Here is a 9,041-nt window from a genome sequence, read left to right as displayed (position 1 = left end):
GCACCCAAATATATAAATGTGCTGCCTGTCCTTGGTCAGTAAGATAAAGGGCATGTATTAGGCAAGCTGGCTGTGTGCCCACATAACATGAAAGGAACTAAATTTTGTCTAGTCTGCAACTTAGATATGATTAATAACAATATTGGCATGTGTTGTTGTCTTATCATTAGTTTAGAATGTGTCGTAGTAACTTGTTTCTTTTGCGGTATAAAAGACCATCTTTAGTTACTTATTTTTGAGTCTGGTGGTTGCAAGCCATTCTTCCATATGCATATGAAATAAAGAGACTTCTAAAACACAGACACCTGAACTTTGTCATTTGTATGACACAACACTTATACGGAATTTCTAAGAAAACAGTTTATCTTTGACTATAACACGTGCACCTTTTGCGAATCAGATATTGAAACAACTGAACACACATTTTTCTCATGTTATAATTCAACAGCTTTCTGGCACTCTGCATGTTCTTGGCAAAATAATAGTAATATCTGTGTACATGTAATTTTTAAGGATATTGTTCTTGGTGTAAACAAAGAAGATCGTATAATGGTACAGATGCATCCATTCAAAATGCGCAGTAAAAACCCGTAGTGCGCAAAATTATCTGCAGAATAGCATGGAATACCGCAGTACATGATTGGCTGGCCAAAATGACCGACAGGCGGAACTTGTGCTGCATTGGTTGTTAGTGAAACGTCTGCTTCATTTAATCTCTTTACTGTGCATTTAAATCCACTTAATATTGAATATTAATATGGAATTTTACAACTAAAGGGAAATTTTGGTAGCTGAGCATAAAAAGAAGAGGAGCATAACGTCTCTGAACATAGTAACGATATTAATTTAGGAACATAAACATAATATGTAAACCGTACTGCATATGGCTGGTATTGGTAGTTTTATTGCAGCCTGCTGACGTAGCTACCTACTTGATATACAGATGCAGCCATTCAAAATGCACGGTACAACCCTGTACCACATGCAATTGCCCACAGTTCACGTTGTACCGCGGTACGTGATTTGGCTGGCCAAAATGACCAACAGGGGCACTAGTGCTGCATTGGTTGTTAGTGAAACGACTCCTTCATTTAATCTATTTACTGTGCATGTTTTAATCTGCTTAGTATTGAATATTTATATGGAATCTTACAACTAAAGGGAAATTTCAGTAGCTGAGTATAAAAATAAGAGGAGCATAACATCTCTGAACATCATAAACTATATTAATTTAGGAATATAAATAAATGATCAAATTGTATATGGCTGGTAGTGGTAGTTTAAATAAAAAATACACAACAGTATTCCACTTTCTTCATAAACATAAACAGTTTAAGCATCAAATTCTTTCACTCATTCACTTACTGTAGTTAATTTGGGAAAGTTTTGGCATTCCCATTCTATTTTAAGTTTATTTTTTTATAAAAAGCCATGAATACTTGCGCTTGTTATCACAGTAAAAAACCACATACTTTTTAGAATCTGCTTAATAGGGAATATAATATGGAATCGCATATCAAAAGAAATTACAGTAACAATATAAATTTAAGGATCTAAATATATTAATATAACTATAAGAGTAGTATAAAGCGACACCTTTCATCAAACTTTTGACAGGTACCACACCCCCTTTTTCCAGCCAATGGGTGTCTGCAGTGGTTGTTATGGGTGTATGTCCCGCCCCCTCAGGAGCCAATGGTGTGTTGTTAAGGGTCGGAACTCCCGCCTTCCCCCCTGCCGGTCTGGCCGGAGCCTCAGGTTCCAAAAGCCCCAGCGGCCGCATCCCTCGCTTTAGGTGTGTGAAAGCGTGTATTGGTTTGGAAGGGGACCATGTCTTCCGCGAGTTTGAGTGCGCTCTATTATAACCCTAGGGAATCGGGTAGTCACGGCAGCGTGGGGAGTCTGGTGAGGGCCACGAGATCCCGGGGTGTGAGCGGCACCAGCCACGGCCGGGTGGTCGAGTGGTTGTCCGGCCAGGCTGCTTATATGCTGCACAAGCCGTGTCTCAAAAGCATCAGGGTTGTAAGCACACACACACACACACTGACTGCGTAAAGTCTCACGGAAAGAACTCGCAGGACAAACACCATGTGAAATGTGAACCGCTTTATTTCAACAGTGGGTTTTTAAACACAGAAACAGCACAGTACACACGCGTTACCGGCTCCTGTTTGCATTCAACAATTAAATGTTGGTGCGGAAAATTAGTTCGGTACATGTAACCACCACCCCAACATTGCTGAGAAACTTTGAGGCATCTGAAAAAGCATTCATAATCCCCTTCCGCTCCTCATGTCTAAAACCATGCGAACCACACTGTGCGATCCGATCTAGCAGAGCAAAAAAATTTGCCTGCGTAATGAGCGGGATGGTGTTACCACAGGTTCTGTGCAAAACATGCTGTATTTTGGAATACACACTGTAGAACCCCCCAGGCTTCCGTTTCTGATCTGAAAACATCAAATCCGCAATAATTTCACTCATGTTCTTGACATACGCATCTATCTCTTTAACAAATTCAAGGACATTAGTATCCGACTCTTTGTTTTTCATATCAAGCTTTGTAGAGAGAAGTGTGTAAAGCACTCTTAGTAAGAATTCAGACTTATACATTCGAAATTCTTCATTCTTCGGACGATGGCACACCCGGGTCTGTAAAACAGAGTGAAAGCTGTATTCACATTTTACATAAATCTTTTTTTTTGCGTCTGTAAAAGTAAGAATAATGTTTCTTTTGCAACGCATCAAAAGTCACGTCTACTAATTTTTCAACCAGCTGTTCAAGTATGGTGTATACATGCGCGTATGGCGAGCGGTCGTCAATTATGTTTTTCAGCAACTGTTTTATGCCCCGCTCAGTGTCATTTGTAATGGTGTACGAACCCGGACACCTGGCGATGTACAGAACAACTGATAAAATTCGGGCTAAACTGAGAGACTTATACATTTCTAAAGCGGCAAACGTGACATCTTCAAACCCATCTGTGTAGCCGACAGACAGGCATGTGTGACCCCGCTGACCGGGGTGGTCAATCAAACAGGCCGGGCAGTCATCAGAACCCCCTTTAAAAAGTGTTTGAAGATGCAATAAACTACTGCTTTCACAATCTGGGCCATAACATCGGGCTCATTAGGGGCATCGTTAGCTAAACCTGGTTGGGCATCAGCTTTATTAACATTTGGCCGAACACACAAGCATAGACACGAAACATTCAGTTGCGATGGTAGTTTTTTCGTTAATATTTACCATTTATAGCGAGGTATCATCACTAACACCAGGCAGAACACCAGACCATCCCTCAGGCAGCCAGTGCTCCCCGCAAATCCAAAAAGTACCGTGTAGGGATGGCTGAGGTGTGGATTCTTTAAAGCTAGTTAGCATAAAGGTCTTATTGTCACCAGGACCACATCGAAGTGTGACTTCTCTACTTGTTACTTGAGGCATCTTCTTTCTCACTCATTACATTCTTCGTGAAATTAAATCGACAGATGGAATTTCCTAAAAATCTTGTGCCTTTAGTTCTTACAGCACAGGTAGATCCCTGTGGGCTGAAGCCCAGCATAAACTAATGGAGTTTACAAGATAGGTCAACAGCTGGGTAATAACTCTTAGAAAAATCTACACATTGTCCCCCTGCCTCATCTGTGCCATTTTGCAGAACAATTCTAACTGAAGTTGTAAAATTTCTCTTTGTTCCGTTCCTGCCAAACATCCTATTATGAACAAACAAACCACAATAATCATTTGCATCTAGGGGAATCACTCCCAGGGGTAACCCCCCCGACAGCAGTTTTTTTTTTGGGGCACCGCTGTGCAAACCCAACACAAACTCTGATTCTCTCTGCTCGCATACAAATGTGACAGAGCTAAAAATGTATTTATGCCGTTCACTCCCTTATCATGGGTGTGCTCATCAATTCACAGTTTCTTTTCAGTCTGTACTTAATTCACGTTCTGCCCATTGTCTTCTTCTGGGCCTGCGATGTTCCCGGTGGCACGTGACTGGTGTCATCTGCTTCAGGGCCTCCTAATCTGGCCAGTGGTGGTTCCCAAGTCAGGGAACAGTTTAATGTGCTATTATTTGCATTCCTGGTAGGGCCTTCCCACCTAGGTTGCAGTGTGCTCTATCATCGGTGATCCTTGATGTAGACAAAATCACCCGGCTGAAAGGAGTGACAGTCATCGGTTGTTGGTTTAGCCTGCGCTGCTTGCACCTGCGAATTAAAAGCCTTGACAGCTCGAATTAGACCAATTGAAAAGGACAATATTGCATCATCCATTTGATGAATATCCATTTTCTTCAATGTTAAGGGAGGAGATACCGGCAGTCTCATAGGCCTGCCCATCAGGACCTCATGTGGTGAGAGTCCAGTTCTTCTGTTCGTGGATGACCACATGTCCATCAATGCAATGGGCAGTGCATCAGGCCATTTAAGGCCAGTTTGTTCACAAATTTTAGCTAATTTGTTTTTCAGGATTCCATTTTGTCTCTCCATTGCTCCTGCAGACTGAGGGTGATATGGGCAGTGTAGGTGCTGTGTTATTTGTAAGGCCTTACACATTTCTCTCATGATTTATCCAGTGAAATGAGTTCCTTGGTCTCTAGAAATCGTCCCTGGGTTTCCAAATCTACACACCACATCTCTCATTAAAATTTTTACAACACTAGTGGTATCAGCTTTTCTGCAAGGGTAGGCCTCTGCCCATTTAAAAACATATTCACAATCACTAACACAAATTTGTACCCACAACACTTCGGCATCTGTACAAAATCAATATGTATACAGTATGTACAAAAGGTCACCATGGTGGAGGATGTGCAGAGGTAGCAACTTTTGGACCCTTTCCAGGGTTGTGCTGCTGACAAATTACACATTGTTTTCTCAGCTGTTCTGCTACACTGGTGAATCCAGGGGCAAACCATTGAGTTTGCACCGTCTGACACATCCCCCCTTTGCCCGTATGGCCCACACCATGCGCCAGGCAGGCAAACCATGGGAGTAGAGAACGGGGTTCCACCACGCGGCCGTCGTGGGAGACCCACAGTCCCTTAGCAGTATTATAACAGCAACCAGAGCCCACCCAAGACTCCTGTTCCCTCTCATCAGTAGCTGCCTGCAAAGCAGCCACGCCACTTAAGGAAGGAGTCTGAGTGCCCTCCAACAAAACACTTGCTGATCTTCCTGTGTGTACCTCGCACTTCACGACTGCAGTAGAAACTGGTAAGAGAATAGGAGCCAGCAGATTTGAAATTAGACTTGTATGCTTGATAAGGGTGTCAGTTGAAGTAAGAAACCCTTGTTCTTTCCACAGAGTGCCAAAATCGTTCACTACGTCATAAGCATATAACGAGTCTGTAAAGATATTAAAAGATTTTTCTTTTTCCAAGCAACATGCATGGGTAGGAACAAACAATTCAGCTTGTTGAGCAGAGCATGAGGGTGGCATTTTAGCAGCTTTAACAACAGATCAAAGAGCCATCAGAATTTTATCACAAAAACAAAACACAAGCTAATTTAACATGATAAATACGACACTGCCTTGAAGAGCGAAAGGGTAAGGACATACAGTAAATATTTAGTGTGAGCTATTAGTGATCTCAATAATTTTCCTATAATAGATACAGGAAAATTTCAACAAGGCCTGTCTCTTTACATGACTCACAACAAAGGCAGACAGGTTAATGAAGGGAAGTTGGCAATGAGTCTCAAAGTCAGTCTACACTGTCTAAACAGCCATCCTATATCTTGCTGCAGAAAAAAAAAACATCTGCTCACAGCAGTCAGACACAGAAAGCATCTGAGAGCATCCTAGCAAAGAGAAGCCTAGCACATTAAAATCTCATCTAGAGCTTTATGGCCATGTCTTCAAAGAGCTCTAACTGTTTAACTGCACCAAATACTGATCAATTCAGTCATTAAAGAAATTATTTTCATTCAAAACGCCTCATCAAAGCCACCTTCATCATTTAGGTCGTGTATCAACCAATCTGCCTCCTCCTTTTTCGAGGAGGTTGTAAACCTTTAGGACCAATATGATCTAGCAACAAGGTTATGTCACTGTAATTAGGCTGATGACAATCAATAACGAGGCTTAACTTTCTTTTAAATTCTTTACGATCATCAGGCAATTTAGGAGAAGACTTGAGTAATGCAAATAATTCACTAGGAGACCAAGGTCAATGTACATATGCTGGACTTCCTTCTGGACCTGGAAAAGCATACATTGGCATTTCACGAACAAAGCCACTTGCCCCTGAAAACCCTGAACCCAGTGGGTGTTCTCCCACTGCACCAGGTACCGGTTTTCTGTCTGATTGTGCAGGTGGAAGTTGCTGCAATTGTTGAATTTGACATTGCCCCGTTTGTGAGCGCATGTTTGTAGATGGAGGATCAATTACAACTCCCCATTTGCCAACAGAATAGGCTGAGGTGCACTGGGAGAAGCCTGTGGAGGTGGACGATATGGTTTATAATAGTGAGGGTTCCAGTCATCATGATCGTGCTCAAAGGAAAAAAGGCTCTGGCTCCAGACCGCTTTCTAATTTCGGTGGAGACTTTCTTTCTAGTACACATGGCCATGACTTTAGCTGCAGCTTGCTGTTCTTTATTTTCAAGACTAGCCTTTTTTGAAGCTTCCCATCATTTCTGTGATTCCTCTTTCCATGACATATAAGCTTTCCAATTCACTTTCTTTCCTTTCTTCTCCTTCTCTTCTAACTTTCCCCTTAAACTTTCTATTTTATCCCTGTCATATATCCCATCTTCAGGAAACCTCTTTTTCCGAATTCCACTTTCCCCTGTCCATTCTGACCACTTACAAAGATCCTTCATAGTTATGGGCCCCTAATTATCATATATAAATCATGTGCAAGTTCCCTTTTGAGGTACTGGCACATTTTGAGAGCTCTGATTATTTCCCATATTTACTAAGAAACTACCTATATTATTTAAACAGCGGAGGTTTAGTGATCCAAATACATTTGTCTCCTACACAAATGTTAATAAGTTCCTTATAAGTAATACACATAGTTCAAAATATAATTCTGCAGTTTTCTTCTCTATTTTTTTTTATACTTACACTTATATTCTACTATATGCAAAAATCTATTGTTATCCCTGGCGCCTCTTTTGTTTGATAAATATTTTCCCTTACACCTATTACCCTAGCTTCACAGTTCATGAACTTAAAAATCCTTTTTTTTTCTGCCGGGACTCTAACCCGGACTATAACTTTTTATTTTCCTTCTTGCCGGGACTCTAACCCGGGCTTAGTGGGACTCGAACCCACCTATTCCTGCCGGGACTCGAACCCGGACTTAGTGGGACTCTAACCCACCGATTCCTGCCGGGACTCTAACCCGGACTTAGTGGGACTCGAACCCACCTATTCCTGCCGGGACTCGAACCCGGACTTAGTGGGACTCGAACCCACCGATTCCTGCCGGGACTCTAACCCGGGCTTAGTGGGACTCGAACCCACCTATTCCTTAAGAGTCCACCTGACCACACAATAAAACTCGGGTCACGTACCCTGTTGAATTGGGAAAATCCCTTCTACGATCAAGCTACAACAGCAACCACTCAGGGAATTTCAAAAGGCTCCCTTACCTCTTATGGTGTGCACTGTGGTCTGTTGTTGCTCACTCGTAAGGAAAAATTCCCTCTCCACAGGGGTTTGTGATCCTGTTCGTGACGCCAAGAAATTGTCGAAGAAAAGTCTTCACTCAGGTTAGGTGTGGTCAAGCAGAGCAGTCTCTCATACAGATCTGAGAGTAACCTCTCCACCGAGATGATAAATGCAATGAGTTTTATACAGCAAATTCACACAGGAAAGCTCATTCTAAGTTTCCATATTAGGAGTTGTTTTTCTCTCTACAAACATTTCTTTGTAATTGACCACATTCTTCTTAAGAAGCAGTTCTACCTTGCATACAGACAAAAGGAAGTATATAAATAAAAGGTGTGAAATGAGCTAGACATCCTGCAGTTGTACCATTATTATCAAAAAGTCAAATAATATGCTTACAATTGTTCTTTCATATTGTTGCTGGGTAAAAAGCATTTTTCAAAGCCAACTAGTCACTAGTCATCTTATACACTTTAAAAAAGGTAAATGCTAAAATTCTTCCTCAGGCGTCACGGTAGTTAAAGGCTCTGGAATGCAGAGTGGGGGTGCTAAAATTGACCACATAGCGAGGGGGGTGGTAAAATTGACCTCAGAGCGAAAGTTCATAAAATTTTTAAATTTTAAGCGGGTGTGACAATAAACAGACGGATATAGGAGTTATAGTTTTTCATTTGTTTTAAATGCTGTTTTGTATATACATTTTATATTAATGTAAAGTTTTCTAATTTATAATCACCACATGTATTTCACGCAAAAATGTTCTTAACATCGCATTGCGAAAAAATAAAACCTCAAAACGTCAAGGTTGGTTTGCGAACACGTCGCTATAAAGAATAGATACATTTTCTTATAGCGATACCGTTAATAAAAAACATTTTTCTTAATAGTATTCTTAGTGGTCTGTTGGTGAATCAAACACAGACACTGGGGCACATTTTCACAACGTTTTAACAGCTATGAAATTTAGACACCGTTGTATGTCTTAAAATGGTCTAAAACGTTTTCTAAAAATGTTTCTTAAAATAATTTCTACAGCCCAGTACGTGCACGCCCCATGATACCTAAGATTAATTGTTTTATGGGGGGCCATGTGTGTTTCTTAGAAGAGAATGTTTATCGGTTTGGGGTATAAGTACAAGCGGTGTAACAGGCGAAGTTTTGGCTGGATTCCAATTCTTTCAGTCTCACGTTATCGACTAACTTGTCAGAATGGATCGCACCGATCAATTTCAACAGTCTGAAGATAGTCTATTTACAGACTTAACACTGTTCGAATTGATAGACGAAGACGAGGACTTCACAAATTACAGCGGTATGTATATCTGGCTTATTGTGAGATAAAATTACAATGTCACGGTGCATGTCTCATGTTGACGTGTTGTTAGCTATAGTTGCAAAACGTTGTATAATA

General features: G+C 41.1%; 1 long non-coding RNA gene across 1 annotated transcript; it reads right to left on the bottom strand.

The window, feature by feature from the left end:
* Positions 1–2,091: 2,091 nt before the first annotated feature.
* LOC138224136 (uncharacterized) lies at positions 2,092–7,769 on the bottom strand. Its single transcript, XR_011182483.1, has 2 exons — positions 7,612–7,769; positions 2,092–2,652 (listed from the first exon to the last, which is right to left on the bottom strand). It is a non-coding gene; the product is annotated as an uncharacterized lncRNA (long non-coding RNA).
* Between the last annotated feature and the right edge of the window lie 1,272 nt (positions 7,770–9,041).

The sequence above is a fragment of the Lepisosteus oculatus genome, chromosome 18 (assembly GCF_040954835.1).
Source record: "Lepisosteus oculatus isolate fLepOcu1 chromosome 18, fLepOcu1.hap2, whole genome shotgun sequence".
NCBI lineage: Eukaryota > Metazoa > Chordata > Actinopteri > Semionotiformes > Lepisosteidae > Lepisosteus > Lepisosteus oculatus.
The sequence above is the reverse complement of the archived record's forward strand: the minus strand, read 5'-3'. Positions and strand labels throughout refer to the sequence as shown.